Source organism: Aedes aegypti, chromosome 2, assembly GCF_002204515.2.
Source record: "Aedes aegypti strain LVP_AGWG chromosome 2, AaegL5.0 Primary Assembly, whole genome shotgun sequence".
In the NCBI taxonomy this organism is placed as follows: Eukaryota; Metazoa; Arthropoda; class Insecta; order Diptera; family Culicidae; genus Aedes; species Aedes aegypti.
Window position 1 is genome coordinate 77,996,121 of NC_035108.1, and position 19,341 is coordinate 78,015,461.

A 19,341-nucleotide genomic window follows, 5' to 3' on the forward strand; every position below is an offset into this window, starting at 1 on the left:
AGTTAAAGCCCCATGGCAACAGAATGATCGGGTCTCACAGGGCTTATTGATTTCAACCATTTTTTTTGACGAGCTTGGAATTTTGATCTTAAATAGTTTTTTGACCTTTTGTATACTCACAGTGCAATACTCTGTATTAGTTATATCATAAAATAACATATTAGAAAACACCTTTAACATACTAAAACTGCTCAATTTTAGCATCAAATCGTAGTTGTCGACGATAATTTGGCTTCGGTCACAATGCGTGAAAAACTTAAGAACAAATAATAATATGGTCGGTGTTCAAACAGACTAAACCAAGTGTTTTTATTGATTTTAGGAAAACGCCAGGCATTCAAAATATCAAAACATTTGCATTATTTGTTATGATGATGGAACTTATCTTTTTATGATACGTCTGTATCAAAATACCATCAGAAAAATCAAAAATCGTGTTACCAACATATCTCTATGACACCAAAATATCATCTGGTCAACGGGCAGCAGCAACAGCAGCGGCGACGACGAGATCCGGGAATTATCACGGCCGTGTGGAGGCAATAGGACGGAAGACGAAACGCAAGACGCAAACGCAAACGAAGACGCAACACTTTTCCACTTAAAATTAACGCCAACAATGGTTCCGGTGATGGCAGCTGACAAAACGACGCGGAACTTTTATTTCTCCGACCGACGCACGTGACTTTTTTTTACAAACTGATGCGGCAAAGATAGCTGCAGGTTTTGTCCGCACTGTTTTCTCAACCGTCAACAATGTGCGAAAAAATCGAACATGCAGCATAAATTCGGGTTTATGATTTATGCTCTTCGATTTTTTTAGGTGGGCAACATATCTAACAAATGTCTAACAATGGCAACCGCCTAACTTCTTCCGTCCTGGGGCGCATCATGTTAACCCTTTCTTTTACTTAAAGCTTAAAGCTGTGTTATTGCAAAGCCTAATTATTCAAAATAACTTTTATAAATTTCATCTAAAATCGATAGTAAACTGATAGTTTTCAATAATTTGACCATTATGTCGGTTGATTCGATGTTTGGTGAGACAAATCAGCGTGTACATTTATTCCAATTATTATCGAGCTAATCGTACCAATTCTATTACGCTAGCGCTGGATCATGGGAAAGAGAGAATTAAGGGATGTGGGTTCAATTCTCAATTCACCCTTAAACATTTCCGTGTTTCTCGTATGTGCTCTTGGACAATGCTTGTCTGTTTTCTAGTGATCAAAACTGTTGCAAACATTCTTTTCATTAGCCAACAAAATTCACTATTTTTCAACAGAGCAATTGTTTTATCAAGCCTAGAGAGACTTAATTTTAATGAAGTTTCCAATTTACGAAGTCAACTTAACAAGTGAACTAAACAAAACATGAAGTACAGGAAGGAAAAACTGCACGTGTAAGGAGTGTATCGAAAAGTAGTCGCAAACTTTCAAAATAGTCTCAAAAATAATGGGTTGAACCTACAAACAATGTTTTAATCAGAAATGCTTTACAATGTATTTAAAAATGATTATGCGGTGATATTATTTCAAGAAAGTGGCATTTTGCATGATAATTTTGCAAATTACTAACAGATCTTGATGAAAATCTTGCACACCTCTGAAAAAATTGATATGGTCATAAATGTGTTAAATTTTAAGAAAAAAATATGTTTGCTTATGCTAATATATTCTGTGCCACAACTCTCATGACATAGTGTAATCAATATTTTGAAAAATTCATTAACAAGCATTTAAGAGCAAATACAAAAATCGAAAATAGTCGATTTTAAAGGACCTCGTTTTTTGATTTTTTTCTTTCTACACGTTAATGCTAATATCGAATGATTATAATGAATAAAACATTGTTTTTTGATTGGAAAACTTTCTTTGCATATTTATGAAGTAACGTAAGCAAAAAATGTTACTCTATATAATTACCACTGTATATGACAGAGCTTCAAAAGTTGATTAAACAAAAGTGACTTTCTAAAACCGACCTTGTTCCAATTATTGAGCTTTTTTAGAGCAATAATTTATTTTTTTGAATTTCTTTTTACGTGCTGTGTGAAGTAAACATATTTTCCGATAGAATAAGCTTTTCATCCTATTTGTTTGATATACATTTTGTTCAATACAAATCATCGAATCTTCAGAAGACACTTCAAAAATGTAATTTTGTGCAAGATTTTATTTTCCATGCTTTATAAACCTTGTTGAATTTATATTAAGACTGCATATTATTTAATATTTTTTTAGCTGCTTCAATTTTTGATGCCATGATGAAGATTTGCATGAAAAAAGCTTTCAAAAAGATGAACTATGCTCTGAGATATACCGTTTTAAATGTTTGCGACTACTTTTCGATACACTCCTTAATACTTTTAAGCATTCTGCTACGTACGTTCAAATATTATTTTCCAAATAATACAACAAATGATACACTTTATTTCTTACAAGGCAGAAGAGATTCACGTTTTTAACATTTTTAAAATATAGTATGACTATAACGTATCCATCACAATGCAAGATTTCCAAACAGTTCTGCATAATTTTTTATCACATTTTGTTCAAGTAACATATACATCAGATGTGAGATTTTCGTATAGACAATTTTCAAGATTTCATTACAGAGAATTAAGTTTTAAATCTATAAATCGCGATTTTTCTGGTCACTTTATTTCGGAAATGGTCACCCTAATCAAAATATCCAAAAACATGTGTAACCTTATTTCGGATAAAGAACAAAATAGCAAATTTTCACGGAATTCGGTGACTCACTAGATCGGTTTTTCATGGAATGGCTGTATATATATGAATAAAAATAGAGTGGTGTTTGTATGTCACGAAATTGAGAACGGGATAACCGATTTGCACAATTTCACTGTTGTGTTCTTGAAGAGTTTCGACGTGTTTGTGTGACGAAAAAGTTTAGGGAAGTTTTCGTAAAATTTCGTAAAACGGGAGGTTGTATGGGAGGTTCCATGACATTTTTCAACAGCCTACTCGATGGCAAGACGAAGTTTGCCGGGACCACTAGTACAGTATAAATAAAGAAAATAAATAAAATAATGTTATAGAGAAGGTATCGGTTCTTTTGGCTTTAAGGTAGAAATTCTACAATTCATGATTTGCATTTTTGGTGAGGCGTGAAAGAATTCGACAGCAATTCCATCTTTTCCGGGATAAAAAAACACCGCCTGGATGAGTTGTAGTGCGAAAAGATGGAGCAGCTGTATCGTTCTCAAGAAACGCGTAAGTTCTACAAAAGCTCAATGCATCCAGCAAAGGCATTGAAGGTGATTGAAAAGTGGAAGCAGAACTACGATGAACTCCTGAATAGCGCAAAGGAGGAAGACCAAGGCAGTAGGAGGAATGGTTTCATCAGTACGACCCGGACAGGTTGGCTACTTGTCTGCACCGATTGATAGCCAGGGTCTGGGATACAGAACAGCAACCGGAGGAATGGAAGGAAGGAGTAATATACCCAATATACAAAAAGGGTGACAAGTTAGAATGTGAGAAGTATCGAGCGATCACCATTCTTAACGCAGCCTATGAAGTGCTTTCCCAGATCATCTTCCGCCGTCTATCGCCGCTAGCGAGTAGATTTGTGTGAAGTTATCAAACCGGTTTCGTGAACGGGCGATCGACAACAGACCAAATTTTTATGTTGTGGCAGATCCTCTAAAAGTGTCGCGAATATCAAATTCATACGCACCACCTATTCATCGATTTCAAAGCCGATAGAATAGACCGTGAAGATATGGAAAATTATGGACGAGAACGGTTTTCCAGGGAAACTGACTAGACTGATCTCGGCAGCGATGAATAGTATACAGTGCTGTGTGAAGATATCGGGTGCGTTATCGAACCCGTTTGAAACACGCAAAGGACTTCGACAAGGCGATGGTCTTTCTTGCCTCCTGTTCAATATTGCGCTAGAAGGTGTTATGAAACGGGCGGGCTTCAACATGCGGGGCACGATCTTCAATAAATGCAGCTAGGTCATCTGTTTCGCTGACGACGTGGACATTGTCGGAAGAACGTTCCAGGTGATTGCTGGACAGTACACCAGGCTGAAACGTGAAGCAGAACGGGTTAGATTGAGGGTAAATACGTCGAAGACGAAATATCTGCTGGCAGGAGGAACCGATCGACGGAGATGAGTTCGAGGTAGTGGCCGAATTTGTCTACCTCGGATCATTGGTAACGACGGATAACAACTGCAGCAGAGCCATTCGAAGACGTATCATTGCCGGAAGTCGTGCTTACTACGGACTCCTCAAGACCTTGCGATCTGGTAAACTTCACCTCCGTACTAAGTGTACTATGTACAAGACGCTGATAAGACCGGTAGTCCTCTATGGGCATGAGATGTGGACAATGCCCGAAGAGGACCTGCAAGCCCTATTGGGTTTGGAGCGACGTGTGCTTAGGACGATCTGTGCCGGAGTATATGAACGGCGTATGGATGAGAAGAATGAACCACGAGCTTGCGCAACTCTACGGTGTACCCAGTATCCAGAAAGTCGCTAAAGCTGGAAGAGTGCAATGGACGTGCAATGTCGGACAACAATCCCGCAAAAATGGTGTTCACCGCGAATCCGGCCGGTACAAGACAAAGAGGATCACAACAAGCTAGGTGGTTTGACCAAGCGGAGCAGGATCTTGAAAGTGTGGGGCGATCGAGAAACTGAAGCTAGCAGCCATGGACCGAGTTTGTTGGCGTGACATTGTAGCGCAGGTCACGTCTTGAAGGACGTAGCGCCATAAAAAATAAAGTAAAGTAAGTAAGGGGGTGTAGCAGAGGAATCAATATTTTTCAGCCCTTTCCTTCAAGAGAATTGCTTCATAAGTTGATTCATCTCTCTGAAACCTCTAATGAAATTGAACCCACATCCATTTATCGACAGTGAAAATGTGAATGTTTAGAATTATTACAGATTTGTTACTCAATAGAGCCACTTTTATCAATCTTGATAGAAGCGAAAAGAATCATACAAAGTGTCTCATACATTTGACAGATCGTCAGATATGTAACCGAAATTAATCTTTTCATACACTCGACACCATAGACACCATAGATTTGTTTACTCTGCGTAATTCAGCTCTTATTTTAACGTAATTACTAATTAAGCTAACATTTCAATGATCTTCGACAGTGGGTACGAGAATTGTGACAACCTGATGGGTGGAACACATTTTGGTTAAGTTCAGGATCCAAAGAATCTATATAAATAAAAATATATTTTTAAGATTAACTGATCTATTTCTCAACAGCAAACACTTACAAATAAGCGCAACAAAAAAGACATTTTTGCAACAAAAAAGACATTTTTGCGTGTCTCAAGGATCAAATTATGTGTCTCTAGTAGATTTGGGGTTGCTGAATATGATGCCATTCTCAGAAATTTCCTAGCAACTCACAATTTTTAGCTACAGGTCGCCAAAGTTGCATAAAACATTGGATTTATTGATGTTTACCTAAAATTTGAAGTATATTTTATCAAACTTTTTTGTGATCTTATCCACCAAGCATGCAAAAGAGGACTTAAACTTTCGTTTTAGATATATTTTGTTTCAAATTTCACGTTCAAATTTAGATTAAACCGATCTTTTTCAACATTGTTGCAGTCTCCATACAAAATTCTTCGTTTATACAATACTTTTCTAAAATTAACTTTCCCACATCAAAAATATTATAAACTTTGATGATAAGTATTCTTATACACATACAGTTTGAATTTTGTGGCTAATTAAGCAAATCAATTGCCTTACAAGCTGGCAAACATGCATGCAAGTTGGCTGATATAGTCAATTTTTGCATTTTCAAGAACCAATATCTCAACAACTAGACGTGCTATGATATTTCTGTAAACGGCAATGGATTCAATAACGCTCAATTAAGAAAATACAGGTATTTTGATGCTGGAGACAAAAACGTGTTTCGCAGTGTAAGCAAATTCTTCAAACTTTCTCATACTATGTTCAAACTTAAAAGATGTTAACCAGTGTTTTAGGTGTCCGTTATTAGGTGTTTTCGTACCCATTATCAAAGATATCCCAAAACCAAAACTTGACTTTCAATTACACGGTTAAAAATAGCTCTTTTAAAAGGTAATAGTTAAACAATCTTTCAACTGCAATCGATATCTAAGATATAAGATCTTGTTTCAAAACATGTGACGAAAAACGTTAGTTTTCTCTAAAATACTATTGAAATTATCGCTTTTTACGGTACTGGAAAGATTCATGAGATTGCATATTCAGTTCATGAAACGAAAAAATTTTGGTTAATCAGTTCAGTAAGCGTTATCAATCTGTTTTACGATCCCTATTTGATGAAGTTTTAAAGATTTCCCACTGGACTGGCAATACAATGTTTGCTGGGCCAACTAGAGTGGGTATTTCCTTAGTAGGCTGTCCCTATAGTTACACTAGTGGCTTTTTATGACCCTTTTCGTAGCAAAATACATTATTGACCCGATTTTGTCAGCCCCCGATTTGGGCACCCTTTCTGACCTGATTTTTTCTACCCCTGATTTTAGCACCCTTTTGGACCCAATTTTGTCAGTCTAAAAATTATTTTTTTTTAATGTGGATTAATTGGGTACAATCATAATGTGCAAAGTCAAGTATGACCTTGGCCACGTCAATAAGATCATCTAAAGTCTGAATTTACTTTGTAAGTTGTCACGGAACGGAGTTACGTTAAGGATCTTGTAAAATATTACGGTACATACAAAAATAAAAAAACGTATCAATAATACGTATCAATATAACGTATCAGTAATCATAAACAAAATAGTCAAACAAAGCCTCTAGATGAAAATAGAAATTAAATTAGTCGATTTTTTTTTCCCGATTTTAGCTTTTTCCCCAATTTTGTCAACCCTAAATGCAACAAGGGGCTGACAAAATCGGGACATTACTGTATTTGCCATCAAGGTCAGAAACTATTTATCTAAGTACCATTGATTCACAGTTCAATTATATCCAAAAAATGATCGAAGTTAACAGCTTCGATTAAAATTTAAGCTCATTTGCACCTACAGTAGCACTACTAAGAGAAAATAATTTTTAATAAATAAAATAAAGGAGGAATTAGGTTTCTTTGCGCAATCTGTTAGGAACGTAGAACAACGATTTTTATTGGTGTTTTGTCTGCTTGTTTTCGTACTTTGAATATAACATAAAATAGAAATAGTGCTACTATAGGCAGATGTGTTCCTATAGTGGTTCAAGCGATATCAAATACAAAAATATGATTATTCGTAGTTTTTATATTTTTCCTACCAAACCAAGATACAGAACCAAGAAAAACTTTCTGAGATAGTACGGCTGGCTTTATTATTAGATGTTACATAAATATCTGTACTTAGCTGATACGCCATTGGTACATCAACCCTAGCATAAAATAAAACATTATACGACCGAATGCAGCAAGAACTCAGATTCTCTTCCTATCTCGTTACGTTACACGGTAGTTCCGCTGGCAGAATTCTTATCAATTTGATAAAAAATTATAAAAAAAATCAGGAAAGTTATATTTTATTGAGTTGTTCAAGTTACTGTTCAATACTTTTACAGGCTTTACTATGATATTTTCATTTAAAGCCCATGTTCCAACACACTGAATCGTTCTGTGCGATTCTCCCCTACATTGATTCCCGCACTGGGTCACATTTACACCATTCCCGTTCCTGCGCTTCCATCCGTATGTACAGAGACGGACGGACGAGCTGTTGATACTAACTTGCTCCATACCTCCGGATCTATACACACATTGTATAATGCATTCATCAACGCTCATTTAGCGTATTAAACAGAGAGAACCCGATTCCCTCTCCGCGGCTGAGCGGCCGGTGTGAACCGATACGCGGTTTATTAGCGGCTTAGTAGATACTAGGCACAACCTCCTTCAACGGACCATGCGACGAACGACAACTACTACGAATGCCCCACGGGGATATGCTGTGAGCGAAGAGCTGTTGTGTTGTGCTCTTCTATAATGCTTGATAGCGGCTTCGCCTTCGGACTCAGTTCGCCAGAACCCGCTGCCGTGAACGGGTGATATAGCCTAAGAAGCTGAGAGCTAAAGCAAGCAAGTCAGTGGAAGAACCGACCGCAGAGAAGACATCCCTCCTTGCACGAATTGCGGAATAATCCCAAGGGTTGTGGAGTGAGGACTTTGAATGTTCGAGAGCTTCATGAACGTAAATGATGTTTTGTAAATATTCTTGAGATTTGGGCGAGATTTTAATATTTGAAGTAGAGAGGTTTTTCTATAGTGTTGGCGCATGTTCGCTCCGAATTGCATCAGTTTTTTGTACGACTGGTTGTTCTGTTGAGATTGTGGGGGAAAAGGAGTGTGAAAAATCGTGAAAGTGAAAACTTGTTGCTAAGGGAAATTTGTTGCGCCTGAAGTGGTGAAGCAAGAAGATAGAAGCAATACTGAATCTGGTACATCTGTGAAACTGGTGGAGTTGTTGATAGGCAAGACTCCACACCGAATTTTCGATATCTGGAGACCTGTGGTGGCCTTCTTGGCCAGCTGGTGTTGTTCTTCAAAGAGAACGAAGTGATTGATAGTGAAGCGCAAGGCAACAGTAGCCAGTTTGGTCGTCGTCAAAGTCGTCATTATTGTTGTCGCCGTCGTCGGTCGTCAAGTTCTATCATATTAAAATATTATAAAGTGTGACTCCTCGATCCGCGCCGCACCGGTCCCAGTAGCTGCCGGAGGCAACTCGTAGAGAGAAGAAGCCAGAAAAAAAACTCAGCGAGAAGCTCGTACTCATACTAAAACTTCCTTTATGTACTGATCCGACTTAAATCGCGAGTAGTGAGTACGTAGACAACACCGGCACCGGAGACTAGATTGTGTTTCGTTGGTCGGTTGGCGACAAATAAGCCGGGAGAGACAATTGGACACCGGCTCACTCCGCGCGAGACACAGTAGGAGCTGTTGATGCGAAGAAGGGTAAGCGCAAATTAGATTGTTGCTTGATGTATGGGATGAACGAGCTGTCGTCTTTCGAGATTTGAATTGTTGGTACATACGGAAGATATGGAGCACCTGATAATCGTTTGATTTCGGAGCTTTGGTTTACGTTTACAAGGTGATAACATGTCTGCTTCTTGGTGATCATTTGTGTTCTCGGTTAGAAACAGATTGCTCGAAATAACCAAAATTGATGAAGATTTGAATCTACCTTGGTTGTTCTCCTATCACTACGCCTTATAGCTCTAATATCATTCTATATTTAGCAGCGTAATTATCCTTTGAAGATGCCAAAAGTCTTGGGAACATATTCATGGCTCTGTGGAGCATTAAGAGATATGCTCAATTTAAGCATTGTAATGACCTTATCTCTATTAACATTAGAATCAAGTAGATGAAAAACCGAATTTAGTACTATACCATTTAATTCCACTAGAGTTTGTACCCTTCGACAGATACGCGTTTTTCGACCTCAACTGTAAGGCCGTTTTCAGTGTCTTGTACTAGTTTCGAATCTAGGTGAATGAAGGTGAAAGATTCGAATGAAGGTGATTATAAAACGAAGCCAAACTTTTCAAGTGCACAAGACTGGGGAATCTGATAACAGTTCGCATTGAAATTCAATCAAATTGCTTGCTTGCTGGTGGTGGCCAATGGGATAATTTTTTAACGTGGTGTGCTATTTGGTTCTCAAGACTTGTGCTCTTGAGGTGTGGCTTCGTTCTATAATCAACTTCCAATGTTTTCAACATAGAGTTTTTCTTAATATGGTTGCACGGCACCAGTTCCCTCTGAAATAGGTTCAGGTGCTCAAAAAAAGCCAAAAAGCTTGTCCCCCAGTTAAGGACAACTGTTTAAAAATTCATACATCTGTTAATACATTTTCGAGCTGCTTAGTGGAATACCTATAAATAAACGATACCCGAATTCAGTACTAAACCATTTAATTCCGCTAGAGTTTGTATCATTTGACAGATACGCGTATTTCAACCTCATCTGTAAGGCCGTCTTAAGATTTTCCACGCAAATTATTTATAATTTTCATACAAAAAATCTTACTATGGGGAGACTGGTCTATAAACTGTCAAAAATGTCGTACGTAATTAATGGACAGCCCCTCTAGAGTGTGTTTTGGACTTTGTCAGAACATCAACAATTACTAATACTCGACAGCTCTAAATATATTATTTTTATTTAGATTTTAACAGAAACCATACGCTCAGCAGTAAAAAGTATACCTAGAACCTGGAGGGTGTGAACAGGATATCAAGCTAAATTTTTACATGAAAATGATCCGAGTGTGCCTAAAAGTGTGCGGTCATTACTTAGTCACGCTTAAAACTGTTATGCATTTTATGTGACACAAGAACTTTCAACTTTTGAAAAAACGTTATATTTGGTCTTATTTATGCATAAGTAAATTCTTGGTTGTCGGCTATCTCAATCTTAATCTGCGAACGTTTCAATTTATTTTGCCCAGTGAAAAACCCTTGAAACATTCTTCCAAAGAACTCACAAGAAAAATCCCTTGTGATTCTTCTACGAGTTTTTCTTGTATTGAGCCATGTGCTTTTAATAAATTTTTCTGAGAATTCCCACAGGTAAATTCGTAAATTATGTCCGTACTTTGTCAGTGCCATCTCCAAGAACTCCTTTACCAGATTCCAGTGAGTGCCTCCTTGGATTCCTACAGAAAATCATTCGCGGAATTATGATTACTATCCAACAGATTCTTACAAGAAAATTTCTAGGATAATGTCTATCAATTTGTTTTTTTTTCTTTATTTGAAAATTCCGCCAGAGAATGCGTGAAAAAATATTTTAAGCAATTCTTCAGGAAGGTCTTCTACGAACTTATTACATATACATTCCAATTGAAGGTTTGAAATATTATCCAGTGGTTCATAATGATTTGTTTAAAAATTACTGAGGATTTTTTTAAGAAATAGTACAAGCAATTTTAGGAGTCTTTTTCTCAAAGACTCAAAGAGGTGAACCCGCCTAAGGCTGAAAGCCTCTATAATAAAGAAAATCAAAATCAAATCAATTTTAGGAGTCTCATCAAAATTGTATTAAAGATCAACCAAGGATTCTTTCCACGCATTTTTCGGACAGTTCACCTATAGTTTTTCTATGTTTCCTTTAAGGTTCTTTCTAAAATTTCTCTTCGGGTTCAACTTGGTTACAGGTTCAATTTCTTCAACGAATATTTATGGAAATTTCTCAAAAAATATTCAAGGATTGCTTAAAAACGCACTGAAAAAAAGGACCTCATACAAAAAACATTAAATCATTCTTACAAGTGATGCTCTGAGAATTCCTTCTAATATTTCATAAGATTTTTATACGAAATTGAAAAGGAGAAATTGTTCTTGGAGATTTTTCAGAGAAATTCTCCGTACATCTATTTGTATTTTTTCACAAAAAACCCTCTAGGTAATTCTTTAGATTTCTTCAAAAATCTAAAGAATGCTCCCCAAATTCCCTCAAAACTCGGTCGAAAATAATATAATAATATTTCTTCAAAAATGCCTTCCAGCGAAAATTTAAAAAAAAATCAAACATTTTTATATGCTTTATAGTGGAATACATACAAATATTTTTTCAAAAACTTTTCCCGAAAAGACGGATTTCCCGATTTTAGAATATCATATTATTTTTTTCCACTGGAATGTCGTCATAGGATTCTGTCGAAAAATTCACCAGAGATTCATCCAAGTATCTTCCAGAGACTTTTTTTAAACAGCACTTAGAAGTTACTCCATATTATTTTCCGAATGATAATCCCCGGATCCTTCCATAAATAACATCTAGATATCTACTCACTCTCCATTTTTGGTTCAAAAACTACTCCAGTAACACCTCAAAACATATTTTGAGGATTTTTTGAAACTACTCTACGAATCACTCTATATCCATATCCATTTTGTATCAGATTTCTTTAGTAACGCATACACAAAGTTTTTGAAGAACTTCTAGAGAAATTCGGAAAAAATACTAAATTCCTGTCGAAAAATGTTTGACTATATTTTACGAAATTCCTGACGATATATCAAACAAAACAGTTCAAATAGATTTTACTACAAAAATTATTGTTTTTTTTCTATCGTCTTTTATAGTGGACAATTATTGGAGTTGTACGAATGAAATTTTACTGAAGGCATTTGTACCTAACATCTTAGAAAATGTTCTACATGAACTCCGAAGGTTCATGATAGTATGGCGAACAGATTGATGTAGAAACCAGTTTATACCTACCTACAGAAATTTCAAACAAACTTTTTTGGAGTGTATCGCAAAAATATAAGTGGAATTTTTCAATAACTTTGGCAAATATGTGTAACGGTAAAATTCACATTGCAAGATTTAACTGATTTTAATTCTTGGACCAACAATTTGCATTACTTTAAAAACTATTTAAGGGATTCCTGATGTACTTTCAGAAATCAGAAACCATACGTATAAACTTTCTTTAATTTTCAAAACCCCTAGAATTTACATTTATTATTAAGATACTTAAAAGTGATGCATTTTGAGTATGGAAAGATTTGTGTACGAAGTTTTCCAAGAAAGCATCATGCGAAGAAAGGAGGAACAACAAACTGTTGAAGGAAATAGAAACAACAGATGGGCAATGGAGCAACGAAAGGTAATAGATTATTTATTATATTGTTATTTAATTCTGCCCCCCCCCCCTTTGGCGCCGCTGTTCCTGCGCTAATGCACAAAGATATCATTTGACGGATCGAAATTCATGATATTTTATCCATAAATAAATATGCAACTACCGTCGGCTAATAATTCTTCCAAATTCTACCAGCAATCTAACCAGAGCTCTATCAGGGTTTCCAATACACATTACATCAGAGATTCCTTCAAGAATTGCACAGGAGAATCTCCAGCAATTTTATCCATTATTTCACGAGGAATTTTATCCTCTGGGAATTTCACTAGATATTCATCCAGAAATTTCACCAGAGATGTTTCCAAGTATTCCTCTAAAACTTCTTTTTGAGATCTTTTCAAGATTTTTTCTAGGATTTCCTCAAGAATTCTTCTAGGTTTGTTTCTAAAAAAAATCCCCAGGGATTCCTACTAAATACTACTAGGGATCCAGGACCTAAAATTTCTCCAGGGTTCCTTAATCAATCCTCCAAGAGATTTTATAGTCATTATTTTGAAGAGTGCGCCCGATATGTTTCAGAGTTTCTTCAGTGAATACTCCCAAGATTCAAGAAGATTCTTCCAGATATTTCTTCCGTGGTTACGTCAGGATTGTTCCAGCCATTCCTTCTGGGATTTCTTCCGAAGATTTCTTCAGGCATTCCCTCAGGATATCTTTCAGGGATTCTAGGAATTACGTCTTCTATGATTCTTGAAATTTCATTTCTCTACGGATAACAAAAATCCTGCAAATATTCCGAAAATTCCTTCATAAAATTCCACCAGTAATATTTCATGGGCTCGTCCTTAAATTTGTCCAGAAATAGATGCAGATATTCTTCTTGAGATTGTCACAGACGATTCCTCCAAGAATTTCACTCGATAGTCCCCTAGAAATTTCACCATTGATTCCGGCAGAGATGCTTCCATGTACTACTCCAAAACATGTTTTTCAGATTTTTCCAAGAATTGTTTCTAGGATTTATTCAAGAACTCTTCCAGGTAGGGTAACGGTCGTATTTTGGACCCCCTAAGGAAGTGATTTTAGTTATTTGTGTCAATTAATTAATTGCGCAGCGTAGCCAACTAAAAGAACATGCCAAAATGTAAAGAAAAACATTCTCTACGAGATAAAAATGCCCATACGGTCATGTAGGATCCAAAAAACGTCGAAAATAATTGAATTGTGAAGCATTGTTTTTCATTATTTTGGACACACCAATACATTTTGGACCCTCGAAGTATATATTTTGGACCCCCGGCATTTTTTATCGTTTGGCGACAAAGTCTATGACACTAATTGTATAATATGCTTGCCCATAGTCTAATCAATCGATTGACAATGGAAAACCGAAGAAATTCTACGCTTTTAGTTCAGAAATTTGGAAAATTTTTTTGTTTACATTTGAAAAATTTCTGACGGCATCATTTTCTGTGTGTAACGTGTTGTAACGGTTGCATGGATGAACCGAATAAATTAAATTAATTTGAGATAAAATAAACACATTTTCTATGTACAAACGGTCGATGCAAGTGCGGAATAGTCCTATCTTTCCAAATGGCATGCGAATTGAGTTGGTCTTTCGATTTAAACTGGGAAATTCGCAGGAAAATGGCCCAGGAGGTCCAAAATATATAGGGGTCCAAAATATATTGATTACCCTATATTTCTAAAAAAAATCTTCAGGGATTCCAACAGATTACTTCAAGGGATTACATCTGAAATCCCTCCAGGGACGCTTTTTGAATCCTCAAAGAGATATTTCCAGTCATTATTTTAGAGATTGCTCCTGAGATTTCTTCAGCAAATACTCACGAAATTCAGGGAAGATGTTCCAGGAATTTCTTCAGTAATAACTTCAGGAATTCCTCCAGAAATTTCTAAGGGGGTTCTTCGAATTATTCTTTCTGGGATTTCTTCCAGAGATTCCTCCAGGCATTCCTTCAGTAATTTTAGAACTTACATCTTCTATGATTTTTAAATTTAATTTTTCGATTTTCGTAGATTCGAAATGGGGTTTAAAAAAACCTTCAGATATTCTAGAAATCCTTACAGGAGCTCTTCAAGGGATTCTTCCAGTTATTCCTTCTGGATTTTTTTTCTAGAGATTCCTACAGGCAATCCTTCAGGAATTCGAAGAATCACTTCTTTTATAATTTTTCAAATTTCCTTCAATTCCTCCAGGGATGCTTGATGAATTGTCCAAGAGATTTTTTGAGTCATTATTTTGGTGATTACTCTCGAGATTTCTTCAGGATTCCTCCTGCGCATTTTCTCGAAATTCTCCACAGGTTTCCCCACAATTTTCTTCAGTGGTTATCCCAGGAATTCCTCCAGATAATCCTCAATTGATTCCTTAAGGGATTCTAGTGATTCCTACAGGAATTGTTTCAGAATATCTTTCAGTAATACCAAAAATTACATCTTCTTTGATACTTCAAATTTCATTTCTCGATATCTTTAGGGATTTGAATAGGGTTTTAAAAATTACCTGCAAATATTCCAGAAACCCCTTCTGTGGTTCCACAATATAACTCATCCAATGATACTTCTACATGGGGTCCTCCTTATATTCGTCCAGGATTGGGTGCCGGTTTTCTTCTTGAGATTCTCCCAGGCGATTCCTCGAAGAATTCTAGAATTTCACTGGATATTCCTTCAGAAATTTCACCAGGGATTCCGCCAGAGATGCTTCCAAATATTCCTCTAAATCATCTTTTTCAGATTTTTCTACATGATACTTTTAGCGATTTCTAATGAATCATTCAAGATATTTTTCGTGTCATATTTTCAGAGATTGTTCCCGAGATTTCTTCAGGATTTCCTCAAGAATCCTCCTCCTATTTCGAAATCGGTTTCGTTCGGGTGTGGTGCAGACGTTTTCCGAAGATCGAAAAGTATTATCATTCGACAGCTCAATATTCATGACTGTCCATCCAGATTCAAATAACATTACGCTCTGAAATTCCTCGAAAAAATTTCTTCAGTGATTTCTCTAAAAAATCTATTAGGGATTCATTTAGCAGTTTCTTCAAGAATTTCATTAGAGGAGTTCTGCCAGGGATTCCAGCAGAAATATTACCTGTGTTTCCTTCAGTTTCACCAGGTATTCATTCCACCAGGAATTCTACAAGAGATTCCACTAAGATTTCTTCCAGGGTTTCCAACAGGAATGACACCAGGGATTCTTACAGGAACTCAGGACTTATTTAGCAATTCCTTAATGGATTCCAACACAAATTCCTCCAGGAATACCTCGAAAAATTCAACAAGAGATTCCTCCAGGAATTTCACTAGATATTTATCCAGAAATTTCACCCAGCAATTCCTTCAGGGATGATTCCAAGGATTCCACTAACACCTCTTTATGAGATTTTTCCAAAAATTTCGCCTGAGGTTTCTCCAGGAATTCCTCGGGTATAAAGTAGAACTATAACTGCCGCACGATATACGAATGCTAAAATGGCAACTTTGACAATTTTGTCATTTTTTCCAGAATTTCATACTTTTAAAGATTTATAATTCCACAAGTTCACTTTCTCTCAGACTTCATCTGTAAGAGCACCGGTGCCCCGGTCGAGCATGTAACATCCCCATCAAAACATTTTTGTTACGCCAATCCTCCCATGAATCCAACCCCATCAAACTCAATCAGCTCCAATAATTCTTGATTGAACTCAACTAATAACCCCTCGTCGGCAGTGGATGATGACCCGAACTCGGACGGGATGGCACAGCAGCTCTAGAATTACAATCTCAGTTCGCCCGGCCGCGGTATATGTAATGTAGCAGGTTGAAATGAAGATAGATAGTGAGGACAGGGAAGGTAGGTGGTGCAATAAAGTCGCGTCACCGCGCGCACACGTATTTACGGACTCCGAACGAGAAAAACAAGTTCACATCAACAACAACTCACCCGAGCCGAACTCTATAAGTACATTACTCGAACGACCAACTAAGTCCCCCGAGAGTCCGCATGTGCTATGGGCTGATAATGTGCCGCCGTCCACCACGTAACCTTTGCAGAGACGATTCTGGGGTGTAGGAGAGTTTAGTTGTGGTTTGAATGTAATTTTACATAAGTTTTACTCGTGGAATGATGTAAAATATGTTATTTTTCCAAATTGTAATTATTTTCATATTGTGCTAGATTTAAGAGAAAAAATTACGAATTTCAGAAAGGGCTTGTAGTAGCACTGGTAACTAAAATATCGCTAATCCCAATTAAACAGCAAAATAAGCTATAATATTACGTCAATTGCGATGCACATCACCCATATCCGTTTGTAACTATTCTAAGCAAAATGGTTCCATTTTTAAGGCTTCTTAGATACCCTCGTGATCTTTTGTTTATACAAAACGCGGTAAGAAGGTAACTTCTTGTACCAGCTCAAAGAGTATCGACAGCTTTGTATAAGGCATGTGGCTGTTGTGCAACATTAACATAGTCGTAAATCTAGCTTATTGCGCGATATATGACTTGATAAAAATGGCTACAAGCTATCAGGAAATTAATGCTTTGTCATTGATATTTGAATACAGTACTTAGTTAATTAGGAATTAATTAACATGAATCTTCTTTGCCGTCTTATAGTATTCAACTCTCCTCTATTAATGCCCTTTAGTGGCAGAGAACCGAGTAGAGATGCCGATTACTACACGACATATTACATCGCCTCTCGCAAGCTCCATCTGATGGAGCCCGTTTGGGGATGTTGTTTGTGCCAAATTATTATTTATGAAAATGTTTCCCCGTCGTGGCCGTGCGCGCCGGTTGCGTCCAATGTCCAATAACCAATACCGGCGCGTGAGAGAGTGGAGTGGAAAAAAGCCGGTTGCCGGTTGTTTACCATTTTTACACCGGATAGGGAGAGGGTCAGATTGCTGAGCTCGAGTGTCTCCCTCTTGGTTGGTACACTGTTTTATAAGGGTATAATGATGCAAAATGTACTGTAACTTTCTGATACTTCCCTGTTCAGAATAAAATTATCGTAAAACGGGGTAACTTTGAAATTTTTTTCGAAGAAAACTTTAATATTTAGGCATGCTGTTTCAAAGAATTATAATTTATATTTTTAAAACAAGTACTGGTATCCCAACTATCGATTGCAGTTGATAGATTGCCAAAAGTTTTACTTTGAAAGGATACACAATTTTTCATATAATCGAAAGTTGGTTTTCTGTTTTGGGGTAACTTTGATAATGGAGTATAAATCGAACAAAATTGAATCAATTACGGAACGTTGCATACCGCTAGGCGTTTAACGCTATATGGAAATTTCTGACTTAGATTACAAAAACGGTCCCAGTTTGTAAAAATGGTTTTCGCTAAGAGATTTGAGACCGAATTCATGTTCTACTATAACTAGGCTATCAAGGATAAGCGACGAACTCATTATAACTTCATCAAATAGTGATCATAGAACAGATTGTTTGTAAGCGTTTCAAAAATGCTGAAATCTTATAAATTTTTAATATTTGCATATAAATTCTCAAATGTACTTGATTCTAGCGAAATAGCTTTGACATAAAGTATCATACTACTACTTTTTACTTTTGCATTCGTTTTGCTTAACTTATTAACAGAAACTTTGTTATTTCGTTAGGTATGTCGTGGGTCTCGTACTATCAAAGTTACCCGCATTAGCAAAGTTATCCCGTTTTACGTTACCAATTTTACCAGGCATAGGCCTGATTGGTGGCCCATAGTTGCTGCTTTAAAGAATTTAATACAATTCTCATACAAAGAATTGATTATATGTCTAATTTGGACTAGCAGCTAAATAAATGTTTGAGTACAGAATGTCTCACATTACTACAAAAGAAGGATTACATTTATTGAATATATCATAAACGATTAGATTACGTATCTAAAAATAGAAACTACTACTTACCAACAAAAAAGAGACCAGACATAAACCAGGAAGATATCGAGCAGGAATCAAAAAATAATAATTAAAAAAAACGAGTCAAGGAATACTCTAAGAGTAAAACAATCTAAAAAAATATTGAGTTGAATCCACATAAAATTTTATGATTAGAAATACATTAAAAGGTATTTAAAAATTATGAGACGGTGATTTCAATAAATTTTGTATGATAATTTTTCAAAATTTTTCATGAATAAATAACAAAATAAGTTAGGGGTGGTACACAAATTATGTCACGCTAAATTTAAACTTTTTTGACCCCCCCCCCCCCTTTGTCACTCTCTTCGTTTGAGTTTTGAGAAAGTTGTAAGCATGCGCTTGGCTTGACCCTTGAGGGTGGGGGTAGAGGGTCTTGTTTCCCGGATATGAAAAAATCCCGGGATTCGAGATTTTATTTTGAAAAATCCCGGGATTTCCCGAGATCCCGGGACAAAAATCAAATGCTTCCAAAAACAACTATCGAACAGTCAGAGCGGGTTTTGAAGTAATGTTTAGTTTTATAGAGTAGTTTCATAATAACCGACCCTGTTTTTGAAGGTGAAGTTAAATTATTATAGGAAAAAACAATGGAATCTTAGATTTCATTCATCAAAATTTAACCTATTTGGAATCGAAGTCAATGGTCATTTAAATTGAAATGAAAATCAATCGTGATGCAAAAAGTATAGATATAGGTAATACCAATCACTCTTCAATTTTACCAATATTTTTTTTAAATCTACTCTCATGATTATGTAACTTATTTACATTGTTGTGTCA

At 36.4% G+C, this 19,341-nt stretch overlaps 1 protein-coding gene across 1 annotated transcript in view; it reads left to right on the forward strand.

The window, feature by feature from the left end:
• Positions 1–8,006: 8,006 nt before the first annotated feature.
• The window catches only part of LOC5574799 (sestrin homolog), a 166,922-nt gene continuing 155,587 nt past the window's right edge, over positions 8,007–19,341 (forward strand). Inside the window, exon 1 of the mRNA XM_021841318.1 lies at positions 8,007–8,967. The gene's annotated coding sequence lies outside the window, so the exon portion shown is untranslated. The remainder of the gene's footprint in view (positions 8,968–19,341) is intronic.